The sequence below is a fragment of the Orbicella faveolata genome, unplaced genomic scaffold (assembly GCF_042242905.1).
Source record: "Orbicella faveolata isolate gen_17 unplaced genomic scaffold, um_ofav_v1 contig_35, whole genome shotgun sequence".
In the NCBI taxonomy this organism is placed as follows: Eukaryota; Metazoa; Cnidaria; class Anthozoa; order Scleractinia; family Merulinidae; genus Orbicella; species Orbicella faveolata.
Genome location: NW_028301564.1, coordinates 28012951 through 28027548, shown reverse-complemented (window position 1 = coordinate 28027548; position 14598 = coordinate 28012951). Strand labels below are relative to the sequence as shown.

The 14598-nt window shown below is 38.3% G+C and overlaps 1 protein-coding gene across 2 annotated transcripts in view; it reads right to left on the bottom strand.

Moving 5' to 3' along the window:
• Window positions 1–2961, bottom strand: part of LOC110046902 (protocadherin Fat 1-like) — a 37139-nt gene extending 34178 nt beyond the window's left edge. The window contains exon 1 of one of the 2 annotated variants that reach the window (XM_089274355.1): window positions 2519–2961. The gene's annotated coding sequence lies outside the window, so the exon portion shown is untranslated. Of the gene's footprint in view, window positions 1–257; window positions 514–2518 lie in introns of those variants that run through there. The other variant, XM_089274356.1, reaches the window with a different exon arrangement.
• Window positions 2962–14598: the final 11637 nt, after the last annotated feature.

Genomic DNA, 14598 nt, shown 5'->3' with positions numbered 1-14598 from the left:
CTCATTACAAGATAAGCAATATTTAGTCGAAACTTTACCGTACTTCGCGTAACTCGTTAATAATTCAGATCGTCTTGACCTACTCGTAAATCTTGAACCCTACATAAGTATAAACTTGGGTCTTTGAGGCCTATCTGAGCTCGGATAATCATCAACGATAAAAGCATTATTAAGATAAAGAAGTATAAAGTACTTTATGCAAGTTGAAAACCTCGAAAACGATACTAACAGAAGGTAAATATCAGTCAATGTCTTACCTCACGTTCGTATCACTCTGATGAAATATGGCGTTAAAAGAATTGAACTCCAGCGAGTCCGGGAGAGCGTCCTAACTCCGGTGTTTTGCCAACCACACGTTTTTGGACAAACGCGATACAAACACCGGGTACGCCGATACTACAGACTTGTTTAACTTCGTGACAATGATGTATTTGGCGATGGATCACTAGTGTAGCTAATCGAGAAACCTCGGACAAAGATTCAATATTGCGGAATCCAGGCAATCTGTCTATTTGCGGTTGTGTGAATCAGACCGTGGCATGCTAGGAAAAAATATTGCTGCATGCGATGATCGCCTGATCGACATTTCATGAATATGCAGTGTGTCGGGTGACCCGAGGTTAAAACTCGACGAAAGACTTAGTGTTTAATTTGCAAGACATAACCCTCAGACATCAATAATTCTTTGTCAAAAACACCTCTTGCCTAATAACCATTGGTGAACTTTATTGAATACTTGTTATTCGCATGAAGGGGTACGAGCGACAACAATACATGCTGGGCTAAGTCAGCCCGATGAAAGTCAAAACGATAAGCAACACAAGAATTGATGTTTTTCACTCGGAGGGAAAATATACATTGCTAGAATACATTGAATCGAGTGTTAACAAAGGTAATTAAAATCATTTTAAGAGGCCGCGTAGAAGAAAAGGAATTTGTGAGTAATTAATTTTAAAGTCATTAACATGACAAATGTTTCTAGCTTTCTTTTTTGCTACAGTCGGTCTTTTACTTACAAATTAATCGCCCCGCATTCTTAAAGTCTTAGCCAAACAGTGGTGAAAGCAAGATTAGTCAGTCGGCCGCTTCGTTAAACTCGCTTAAGAAAGTAGGTATGTCACGTCCCCGAAATTTAAATTTGACCTGAGACAAAGGGAGAACTTGACAAAGAAGAACAATTAAAACTGGTCTGAGAGAAGAGGCCAATATTTAAGCCTTAACATATGGGTACGCAAGGGTTTCCAAAAGTTAACCCAAAACTTTGATGGTGAAAGTTCTCAAAACACTTTACTTTGGTTTCAAATTGTATCATACTGCCATGTAGAGGTATTTTTCTTTGAGTTCGGAGATAAAAACAGGGTTAACGAGCAGATCAAATTTAGAACAATATCATGTCAAAGTTAGTTTGCTCTTGTTACATGATTTGTCCATACTAAGAACATATCGTAAGATATCATAGAAATGAACATGCCGTATTTATGTAAGAAATGTCACAAAATGTACACTTAGAGCTCTTTTCAATAGTTCTTTGCACTTTAAAAAGAATTCGCCTTTGACGGTATTGAATTTGAAGTTCCGGTTTTAGTTTGTAAACTGCTGGACGCAAAGTAGTTCTTTCTTAAACATATAGTCAGTCTGTAGAGAAAATCGTACGTGTAGGCAAGAGCATGTTGGCTCGTATTGATATTTTTCGTAAGAAATGTTGAGGGCCAAGAAACCTCGGCCCTCGTGTCGTAGTTGAATAAAACAATGGAATTAGCATACGAAACGCTTTGTGCCGACCACTTTACTTAGCAAAACAGTTTTGAACAAACAAAACGCTTCTACTTATGGCGAAACAACTATGTCAGACACCGAAAAATGCCGGCGGAACGCTCATAAAACGCTTATGTGGCGTGCATGCTAAAATCACAAGGTGTTAACTTACGCCCAACATACATAGCATGTTAACGGGCACAGAATAACATAAGTCGACAGTTCTTATCTAAAACATATAAAACAATAAACATCACAATACAACAGATCCGTCAGATAAAATTGATTAACCGACTGATGGAGTCCCACTTACTCATGAAGAAATTAGTATCGTGCAGTGAATAAATGCGCAATTGGCTGACAGATTTCCTCCTAGACCTACCCACAACGGAAATCTACGTTGTGCAATTGTGCCTCGGTCTGGAAATTCCATTCCAGCGTAAAACAAAATTTCTGAACGTCGGCTTAAAGTCGTGCTGAGACTCGGAATGAAACAAATATTTTGGTCATAAAGAGAGAAAGCTCATGGATTTGCTACCAGAAATCGATTATCAAAGGAATTCGATAAGTAATCGTTATGATCAATCTAATAAGATTACAACGTTATGTCGTTCCTTGCTAGTGAACGTGTACAGATGAAATTCGAATTTTTACACTGAGTTACTTGCAAGAAAATTCAGATATCGAGATACTCTTTCGAAGATTTAATCCACAAAAGCTACAACAACATGATAAGGCTCACTCACTTTAAAACGACACTTACCTTTTTATTAGTGGTTTTATCTTACGAATGGTGTTGTAATAAGCACATCCCTTGAACCAGGTGTCCCACAAGATGCGTGATCCGCGATCGCTCAGTGCTCGCTTCAATTCTTCGTCTCTTCAGCACACAATAGAAATGAAAATTGAAATACCGTTCCACAGACTCCAAGATCCTTGTAACACGAGGTGATTATTTTATCAACCGGAATCACATTGACTTCCAAGGTTGTTCGCACTCACTTTACTACGAAAACACGCACCGGCCGTGCGTGCCGACCATGCATACAGTAAATTGGTTTCCTGATCGTTTACCACTTCCACACAGGGAAACTTCAGTGCGGCATATGAGTCACACACTACGCTTGCTCAGCAAGTTTTACCAAACAATAGAGGGAGTAGATACAAAAGTATGCTTGATTACCTCGAGACAAAGACCTCGTACTCGACCCCGCTTTTCAAACCGAAAGGCTTCGCTTCATTCCTCTTGCGGTAGGTAACTTCCGGCCAGAATGCAAACGAGTTCCGGTAAAGACACTCTGAGTATAAACTTGCAAAGTCTGTCGGCGTTGTTTATGTTAAGCCGTGCGTAAGTCACCGAGAAGACTCGAAAAAGACAACCTGTTGATCATTTTTCCCACCTTCAGAGAATGAGACTTTCTCATATTTCCACCGTCTCGTTTAGCCGTTATAAGCGCGCAGCAAGTCTGGATAATATGAAATCATAGGTTCGAAAAGAAGGCCCGGAATTTTGACCTTATAATTCGAGCATTTACCACACGATTAAACACCGCGCGTGACTGTAATGTCTTTCCTTAAAGGGTTTGTTTTTCGTCCAAACAAACCTTGTGTATGTGAGGTCTGGAGAAGTGTGGCCGGCGCGGGACAGTTCGTTTGGATCGCTTTTAAGGGAAATTTCCTGTTTCGATTCACACAGTTTTAGGAATTGCGCGTGCTGGTACAGAACTGTCCTCAAATGTGATTAACGGTATCCAGCAGAGAAGAGTCTTTTTCTTTTTTGAAATACATACAAGTATATTTTACATGTGTTTATAGTCAACGTTATAATAAATCAAACCAAATAAATATGTTCAGAGAAGAAGTCAGATCGGCGGTAGATGGTTTTCATGCGCGGTCCTTCATCGATATATCCACATCGAACTCGAATTTAGAAATGTTACTTTTTCAGGAAGGATCGTAGAGGGGAAACCCTTGACTTTCATCCCGGTAACCTGTTCCAGGCTCTCGATTAGTGGGCTCGGCTCAGGGTCCCGATCTTGAAACAGACTACCGTCCCGGGAGAAAACTCCTCGGAGCAGAGAAAGCTCTCTCTCTCTCTCTCTCTCTCTCTCTCTCTCTCTCTCTCTCTCTCTCTCTCTCTCTCTCTCACCGCGAGAAACCTCAAATAAGGGAGCCTGCTTTGCTGCCATCGAGAGCAGGGCGCTTTAGCCTAGATAGCGCTGTTGTACGAAGGTCACATCACAGAAAGGAGGTACCAGTGAGTGGCTTCAAAACTTATTCTGCCGCAGGGTGGCTGTTGAAGAGACGTTCAACAGTATTTTCTATATCCTGATGCGCATCCGTTTTATAGAAAATTAACCAACTGGGTATGGAAGCCTCAGTAGACATGGATTATGTAAACGTTTTTTGTTATCTGAAGTGATAAAAGATTTAGTCTTAAGCTTAGTGCATGCAGAAATTGTGATCTTTTCGAAGCCTCCAATTTGCCTTTTATCCGCTGTTTTTTTTTTTTTTCAATTAGATGTACAACCCTTAAACAGGTTAAAAACCAAAACATCCCACATGTAGCTAGAGTCTGCCGGGCTGTGCGAAGAAGCTTAGCGGACAGTTAAGGTGGTAAAAAGAATTATTATATGGCTAGCTCCGCGAGCGGGCAAGATGAATCAAATCCTGCGCTGTGATTGGCTACCCGAGCGGGCAAGATGGAGCTATCTTGCCCGCTCGGGACTACCCGCCGTGTCCCGCAAGAAAAATTTCCCCGAAAGCCATATAATAAATCCTTTATTGACCAAGCTTGTTTGGTCAAGATGGCTGGATATTGGCCTCGTTCTTTTTTTGCAAGTTTATGGACCTCGACTCCGTCTCGGTCCATAAACTCGCAAAAAAAGAACTTGGCCAATATCCAGCCATCTTGACCTCACACTTGGTCAATAACCAATATATATTATTTTAGAACCTTCCCGTTCTGACCTAGACAATCTAATCCAGTTAAACCAGAGACCAGTTTTGATTGAGGGCAGACGATATGGTTGTCTCGTTCAAAGTTTATTTTTACACCAACGTTTAAACGGTGTACTTAAACACATTTTACTATAAGTAGTTTTGCTAACATGTCATGACGGTGCACACTGCATGCACAAGCACAAGCAAGCAAGCGCGCAAGTCGCGCTAGGCGGAGCTCGGCGCTCACTGATTTCTCTGTAACAACGTCTTAGTAAAACCCCATGATCTACAGGTCACCGTCTCTTGGTCATCGTTTGTCATGTCTTAATATGAGACACGAAGATTATGGTAACCTTTGTTTTCTTACTTAATGGCTATGCTGACATCTCGAATACCATGAATTAGCGGGAAAAAAACTTTGATCATGCACCAGCTTCGTGCATGTGCAAGAGGTCATTCTAACTCAGGGTAGAAAAGCAACAGTCACACGTTTTAGGCTGAAGCTTAAAATATATTGATTCCTTACCTAGTGCTATAAATTTCTGTCAAGTTGTCTTTTCTAAATACAGTTTAAGCGTTCAAATGTCGATCCAATTGTTTGGAAATTGGAAAACAAGATGTAAGAGTGAAAAGTGACTAGATCAGGCATGTCTACTTGACGGAGGCATATTAAGACCTATTACTCCTTTACCTTGACAAATTTTGTAGCCGAGATATAAAAATCGTTCAACAAAATGAAAAACTGATTTATCACTATCTCAGGGCAGCAGGTCGAACGTAAGCCATGCGACTGCTTGCCTGCACAGAGCGTCGTTGGTTGCATGAACACGGAGGTACTTTAATACCTCCCTTAAAAGAGACTTTGCTCACGACGCCGTTGAAGGTAATTTTGAGATTTTATTGGGTTAGCTTCCTCTGTCATTCAGCCAAACTAACATTCAAGCTCTCTTACCTTGCTACATTTAGCGATTTTCCAGCTACCGTAAATACTCCCAAGATATCAACATACCGCAACGAGATCAATTATTGAGATGGGCTTGATCATCAAGCTCGATAGAATTTTCTAGTTAAACAGTACAGGAAATTAAAAAAAAAAATTTAAAAGATCGCTAAAAAAAACCGCGTAAAACATTGGCTCAAATTTTCTAACGGGGCTGTTCCGCAGAAACATCGGCTTATGACACGCTATTTCCACCGATTAAGGGATGCAGCGTATGTTTGGTATGGACTTAAAGGCTGTGTCAACAATCGAGATTAGTTTTAAATTATAACAACTGTCTCGACAATGTCTTCGACATCGCTAAGAAATTGCAGGATTAATTGATTTGTTGTCACTCAGAGTTATCTTCTTAACATCCAGGTCTTTCGTGCTGAAGTGCTAAATAGTTTTAAAAAAATAAATGACGATAATCGTATGTTGCCACTCAGCCAATAACAATTAAACAAACGCATCATTTGATCATTTGCTATAAACATATTATTACAGTGGAAGTCCGCTTTACGCCATCTCGTTAATACGGTCACCTTGTTATCACGGCCACTTTCTTTTTTGTCCCGGCGAAACGCCCATACATTTTCTTACAAGAACACTCCGTTAATACGGCCAACGGCTACGCTCTGAAATCCTTGCCTGTATAATCCTTCATGATAATAATAATGACTTTATTATCGTGTCCCCCACTGAATTACATCTAGCAGTGGAGAATCCCCACTGCTAATAGGGGACACCTAACTAGAACTATCTAAAAATGATATACAGAAAAGTCCTATGAGGGAATTAAGAGTTTATTAAGAGTTCTATAAGAGGTTCAGGGTTTTTACCCCGTTTAAAGGCCTCTCAAACCAGCTATATTCATCTTTCCATTGTTAATATTTTACACACTGCTTCAAGTCTCAATTTTTCAAAAAAATTATACTCGCTGCACTCGGACTGCTTAAAGAACAGTTGTTTAGATGAGCTTAGATGTGCAAATGTGATATGTCTGTTAAGACGTCACTCAATTTAGACTAGTCGCGAGGTTTGCCCCTGCAGCGTTAATACGGCCACCCCGTTAACACGAGCAAATTTGCACGGCTCGTTGGTGACCGGATTATGGGGCTTCACTGTACTCGAAACAGCTAGGTTGGTTGTACATCTCAAAGTCTTTCTTGTGTAGCCGTTAATTAACCTAATTTTACAATTCTTAATCATGGAGCACGTCAAGCTTAGACTAGTTCAGTTTCTCTAACATCAGCAGCAGCTCCTTCATATTACAGATACCTTCTATCTTCTATGACCTTCAACTATCCATCTTTTTCAAACAGTTGTCATAGCTACAGCTTCATCGTGGAATTATTGCTACAGAATACATACAACATCATTTAGAAAATTAAAAACATGCATTTTGGCAAACCCATGACCACCTTAGCTTTGAATTTTAGTCGCCGAATTTCTATTGAAAGCAGGAAAGATTTAACCGTTTTTGATACCAAACATGATTTCAAAACTATGAAATTTAACCAAGAATCTCTTGATTTAACATATTTGGATGGACTTTTTATTCAGTATTGCAAACTGCAGCACCTAAATAATTATAATTAACCGTGTGTTCGAAGACAAGAACTTGCTTGTAAATGTCTTTCAAATAACGCTTTCTTTTCTGTCGGAAATACTTAAATTCGTACCGATGACTAGTAAGAAACCAGCTCACATGTAAAGCAGACATGAACACCGAGAAGTTGAACCATTTAATAATTTAGAGTAGATAATTAACTAAAATTAGCCACATTTCACTAATAAAATTAGCTACTTTTCAGTAATAAAGTTAGCTACATTGAACTAAAAACGATCCCGCCCCGTGCAAGCTCCAAGTATCTAATAACTACGTCTGGTGATGGACAAAACACTGACCCCACAGTCCATGGACTTTCCCTATAGTTTGGCCAAATGGAATTCCCTTAAACTGGCGTAATATTCCAAAGGAGTCCTATCAGGATCATAATTTCTTGGTCCAATAATTCCTCAAATTTTCTAACGGGGGTGTTTCGCAAAAAACCCAGTCCACGGACTACCCCAATGGATTGGCCATAAACTCGCGTAATATTCCAACTGACTGCTATTTAAACCATCAATAATTCCTCCAATTTTCTAACGTGGGTGTTGCGCAAAAGTATCGGATTATGACGCGTTATTTTGTCCGATCAATGGATGCAAAGTGTGTTACGTTCGGTATCGACACATCGGCTATATCATCAGTCGCGATTAGTTTTAAAGTATAACAACTTTCTTGTCTTCCTCATTGCCTAGAAATTGCAGGATTAATTTGTTAATTAATAAGTTGAACCATTTCATATTTAGCTATTTTTCACTGAGAGAGATCTCTCATTGTATAACTTAGTTTGGTGATGGACAAAACACTGACCCCCAATCCCTCGTAAGCACTTGGATTTGCTATTGCATGTGGCAATTCTAGTTAATTTTTAGTATCAGCGAATGTATTAACATTCAGTTTTAAGATGTCTGTTAGCAAAATTATTTTGGAGCAGTTAACGGCTAAAGAGGGATCGGAACTGAAGTTTGACTTCTTTGTTATCGATGTCAAAATGATCTTAACTGATTACGGAATAAAATGTTCCTGGAAGGTCGACACTGTTTAGTCGTTATTCTCGTCAAGTTGAATTGTCAGCCGTTATTCTCGTCATCTCCCAGTTTGTCATCTTTTAGTCCGTGGCAATACGCACGTCCATGATTGTGCGACTTAAACTTGTGATAAATTTTACACTGGCTGCCTCTCTTACATTTCAATGTCTTTTTAGTTATTGAGAATGTAAAGTATGATCCTGATACTGATTGATACGCCCGGTTGATAATAAGATGTTTACATCTGATTTGACTCTAATCTTCTTGGTCTTTTTAGGGCTCAGCAGTTGTTCATTAAGTGTAATTATTCAAAATGGAGGCAAGGCCTTGCAGGGAGAACATAAGTGCAAAGTACATGTAATGTAAGCACACTAATCTGTTTGTTCCATTTTTTATAATTTTTTGCCATTTATAAATGTTTTTACAAAACATCACTGTAGAAGGCAAGGAAGCCCAGGGAAGCCATTATAATTAAGGCGTATAAAGGATTACCTTAAAGAAACATAAGACTTAACAAAGGAATGAAAATGCTGACATCGGCACAAAATGATCATAATATAATTTAGGATAAAAAGTAGTTAAGCAAAGCTAAACGCGCAAGTGCAAATGTTTTAGAAGCCTAGAACTTTTAATAGTACTCATTTGAAACAATAGTTTTAGGCTAAGTCCATTTTAGGGTAGTCCATTTGGGTAGTCCATGGAGTGGGGGTTCAGTGTTTTGGCCACAACAAATACGTCTTTTAACACTCGAGGGTCAGTATAATATATTTTCAGAAAAAAGCAAGGGGCCTGAAGTTTTCTGCAGTTCTTATATAGAGGCTAAATTTGATATGAGTTTATCGTCAGCTTGGAATCCTGATAATGCCAATATCATGGCGCTTACACAAAAATATATATCAAAGCCCAAAATATTTCAACTTGACGGTCGGGTACTTTAACTCCTTAAAATATGGAAGGTCTGGTTTTAATGAACACTTCAACAAAGAGAATGAAAAGTATTCTTAACGACCCATAATTAGTATATACGGCGACATAAAAAGGATTCCACTTTCACGTGATGATCACGGCGATAAACTTCTTAGTACCCAACCAGACAGTCCTGTGGCTCACGGGATTCTTAAAATCATACGAGAAATGTGCCAGCTGTGAACAAAAAGGTGAAAAAAAAAAACCCTTAAACCGTCAGAACAGATTAATCTTTGCTGTTTTATACATGGTTGAAATCAAAACGCCGGTGCACTTACCAAGATAACACTGATATTAAAGCTTGAAATAAACAACTTCCGTAAATGACAGAGATATCAGACCATATTAGACTGTCTGAAACAAAACTATGACGATATTCCGGTGTTCTTTCATTCCTGGAATAGTTTAGCGTAGTTGTCATGATTATAAATTTCAAAGGTAATGATTATTTCCATGTTGCTTTAACGACCAATAACTTAGTTTATATAGAAAGGAGTATGTGTGATTAGAAGCTAGCATCAGATATACTTCTAAAACACGAGAAAAGCGCCGCTAAAACTAGTGTATAGCAGAAAATAATGATAGTCCATGTAGGGTGATTGAGTTAGTTCACTGAAATAAATTAGTGTTGCAGCCATAGCAAGAAATACATCGTTTATAACAAACTTGTGGTAAATTTAAGTCAACACGTGTGAGCAAGATATCGTGCGAAAAGAGAAATTTTCGATCAAATTTGAACGATGTAGATACCAGCTGGGAAGGGTTATAAGTGTTATATATATAGTCCTTAAATCTTCTCGAGTGCAAATTAAAAACCAACTCAGCATGATTTGACCGAAAAGTGTAAGTACACTCCTTTTCTGGTGAAATAATATATTTTATAAGAATATCGAGGCTGACATTTGCGAAATTTAAGAATCTGCCTCCAAGATTACTCAGTCTAATCTAAGAATGTTCACAATAATATTTTCAGCCGATAAGAATATTCAGCCTTAGGCGGAAAAACAATGTTCCCTTGAAAAAAAAGAGTGTAAGATCTTTGAAGTCGAAAAAGATACTTTCCAAGAAAATGCTTTGTCGATGCAGACTCCTTAAAACAGCAGCCAGATTTAAAATTTTATTTCTCTGATTTAATTAAAAGCGATTATCGAATTATGTCCCGGGAAAAACGTCACCAATTAACCTTTGACCTAGGCAATCCAATCCAATTAAGCCAGAGACCAGTTTTGATTGAGGGCAAACGGTATGGTTGAAAAGACGCCTGGTAGAATCGAGAAGTCAGAAAACGCGCATTTACAAATTTTGCAAATCAAAATGTCGGCTCAGCAGCGAGATTTCATTATGAACTAAATTGCTTGTCAGGTATCAGTATGGGATGTTACGTTGAGATATTTAAACTAAGTATTACGACATTTGGTAACTAATTACATTGAAAGTCAGAACATGCCGGACTTAAAATTCGAGAGAAACGCAGAGAATTTTGTTCAAAGGTCAAAATATGCCGGATGTTATGATTTTAGTATTCAGGAGACGCGGAATGTATTGTTTCGGAGGCCAAAAGAGATGCGTACTGTCTAATTTCAAAGACAGGAAATGACAGACATTTTACTTAGCAGGTAAGGAAAGGTGGAAAAGTTAGTTTTTAATTTTGACCCTGAAAACGCGCCATAATTATGGGGCTTCACTGTACTCGAAACAGCTAGGTTGGTTGTACATCTCAAAGTCTTTCTTGTGTAGCCGTTAATTAACCTAATTTTACAATTCTTAATCATGGAGCACGTCAGCAGCAGCTCCTTCATATTACAGATACCTTCTATCTTCTATGACCTTCAACTATCCATCTTTTTCAAACAGTTGTCATAGCTATAACTTCATCGTGGAATTATTGCTACAGAATACATACAACATCATTTAGAAAATTAAAAACATGCATTTTGGCAAACCCATGACCACCTTAGCTTTGAATTTTAGTCGCCGAATTTCTATTGAAAGCAGGAAAGATTTAACTGTTTTTGATACCAAACATGATTTCAAAACTATGAAATTTAACCAAGAATCTCTTGATTTAACATATTTGGATGGACTTTTTATTCAGTATTGCAAACTGCAGCACCTAAATAATTATAATTAACCGTGTGTTCGAAGACAAGAACTTGCTTGTAAATGTCTTTCAAATAACGCTTTCTTTTCTGTCGGAAATACTTAAATTCGTACCGATGACTAGTAAGAAACCAGCTCACATGTAAAGCAGACATGAAAACCGAGAAGTTGAACCATTTAATAATTTAGAGTAGATAATTAACTAAAATTAGCCACATTTCACTAATAAAATTAGCTACTTTTCAGCAATAAAGTTAGCTACATTGAACTAAAAACGATCCCGCCCCGTGCAAGCTCCAAGTATCTAATAACTACGTCTGGTGATGGACAAAACACTGACCCCACAGTCCATGGACTTTCCCTATAGTTTGGCCAAATGGAATTCCCTTAAACTGGCGTAATATTCCAAAGGAGTCCTATCAGGATCATAATTTCTTGGTCCAATAATTCCTCAAATTTTCTAACGGGGGTGTTTCGCAAAAAACCCAGTCCACGGACTACCCCAATGGATTGGCCATAAAATCGCGTAATATTCCAACTGAGTGCTATTTAAACCATCAGTAATTCCTCCAATTTTCTAACGGGGGTGTTGCGCAAAAGTATCGGATTATGACGCGTTATTTTGGCCGATTAATGGGTGCAAAGTGTGTTACGTTCGGTGTCGACACATCGGCTATATCATCAGTCGCGATTAGTTTTAAAGTATAACAACTTTCTTGTCTTCCTCATTGCCTAGAAATTGCAGGATTAATTTGTTAATTAATAAGTTGAACCATTTCATATTTAGCTATTTTTCACTGAGAGAGATCCCTCTTGTATAACTTAGTTTGGTGATGGACAAAACACTGACCCCCAATCCCTCGTAAGCACTCCTTGGATTTGCTACTGTATGTGGCAATTCCGATTTAATTTTTCGTATCAGCGACCAACGTATTGTATTAACATTCAGTTTCAAGATGTGTGTTAGCAAAACTATTTTGGAACAATTAACGGCTAAAGAGGGATCGGAACTTTATTTTGACTTCCTAGTTATTGATGTGAAAAATGATCTTAACTGATAACATGGTAAATTGTTCCTTGAAGGTCGACGCTGTTCAGCCGTTGCTCTCGTCAAGTCGAATTGTCAGCCGTTATTCTCGTCATCTCCCATTTTGTCCTCTTTTAGCCCGTGCTAATACCCGTGCTAATGCGCATACGCATGACTGTGTGACTTTATCTTGCGGTAAGTTTTACACTGGCTGCCTCTCTTACATTGCAATGTCTTTTTAGCTATTGAGAATATAAAGAATGATCCAGATACTGATTGATACGCCCGGTTGAAAATAAGATGATTACATCTGATTAGACTCTAATGTTTTTGGTCTTTTTAGGATCTTTTAGGGTTCAGCAGTTGTTCATTAAGTGTAATTATTCAAAATGGCGGCGAGGCCTTGCTGGACGAACATAAGTGCAAAGTACATGTCATGTAAGCACACCAATTTGTTTGTTTGCTTATTCCATTTTTTTTATTATTATTTTTTTGCCATTTGTAACTGTATTTACAAAATATCAATGTAGAAAGCAAGGAAGCCCAAGGAAGCCATTAAGGCTTATGTAAAGGATTAAAGAATAAAAATGTTGACATCGGCACAAAATGATCATAATATAATTCAGGATAAAAAGTAGTTAAGCAAAGCTAAACGCACAAGTGCAAATGTTTTAGAAGCCTAGAACTTTTAATAGTACTCATTTGGAAGAGTATTTTTAGTCTTTTTAGGCTAAGTCCATTTTAGGGTAGTCCATTTGGGTAGTCCATGAAGTGGGGTTCAGTGTTTTGGCCATAACAAATACGTCTTTTGACACTCATTTTATTTTATTAGCTTTGCCTTTATGAAACAAAAACAAAAAACAAAAGCAAAAAAAGAACATTGCAATCAATATGTAGAGGTTTGGCAGGAACATCGCAACAGCTAAGAAACCAATTACTGCGGGCCCAGGGTCAGTATAAAGTGGTCATACTCTAGGGTCAGTATAAAGTCTATAAAATATTTTCAGAAAAAAGCAAGGGAGCTGAAGTTTTTTGCAGTTCTTATATAGAGGCTAAATTTGGTATGAGTTTATCATCAGCTTGGAATCCTGATAATGCCAATATCATGGCGCTTACAATAAAATATATATCAAAACCCAAAATATTTCAACTTGACGGCCGGGTACTTTAACTCCTTAAAATATGGAAGGTCTGGTTTTAATGAGCACTTCAACAAAGGGAATGAAAAGTATTCTCAACGACCCATAATTAGTGTACACGGCTGCATAAAAAGGATTCCACTTTCGCTTGATGATCACGACGATAAAGGTCTTAGTAACCGACCAGACAGTCTGTGGCTCACGGGATTCTTAAAATCATACGAGAAATATGCCAGCTGAAGCGTCAGTACAGATTAATATTTGCTGTTTTATACGTGGTTGACACCAAAACGTCGGTGCACTTACCAAGATAACACTGATATTAAAGCTTGAAAGAAACCACTTCCGTAAATGACAGAGATATCAGACCATATAAGACTGTCTGAAACAAAACTATGACGATATTCCGGTGTTCTTTCATTCCTGGAATAGTTTGGCGTAGTTGTCACGATTATAAATTACAAAGGCAATGATTTAGTGTAAGATCTTTGGAGTCGAAAAAAGATACTTTCCAAGAAAATGCTTTGTCGATGCAGACTCCTTACAACAGCAGTCAGATTTAAAATTTTATTTCTCTGATTAATTTAAAGCGATTATTGAATTATGTCCTGGGAATAACGTCACTAATTAACCACTAGGCCAAAATAAACCCGCGGAAGCTAAAATTAACCTCTCTCCTTGCGTGTCTGGCCCCGTTTTATCTCACGGTTTTTGATGTTTGTGGTGGCCTCTAGTTATGTATCACCGTGCGAAAAATCGCAAGAATAACAAAGCTGGTCATGTCCAGGGGTACGGCTAGCCAGAGCTAACAAACTTTGAAATGCTCTCAGACAACGTGTAGTATTTGCGAATCCTCGAATATATCATTTAAAATATTCTGTAAGCCAATTTTGAAACTGAGCTTTAGTTGTGTACCAGGAACATTTCTCATTTCTTATGAAATTCTGCTTCTTTGGTTCGTCAATGACAGCGAAACGAGAGTGCCCCCTTTTTCCGTTTTTTGGTTCAGGTACCGTGCCTTCCAAGACTTCCTGAAGCCCGATAAAGGA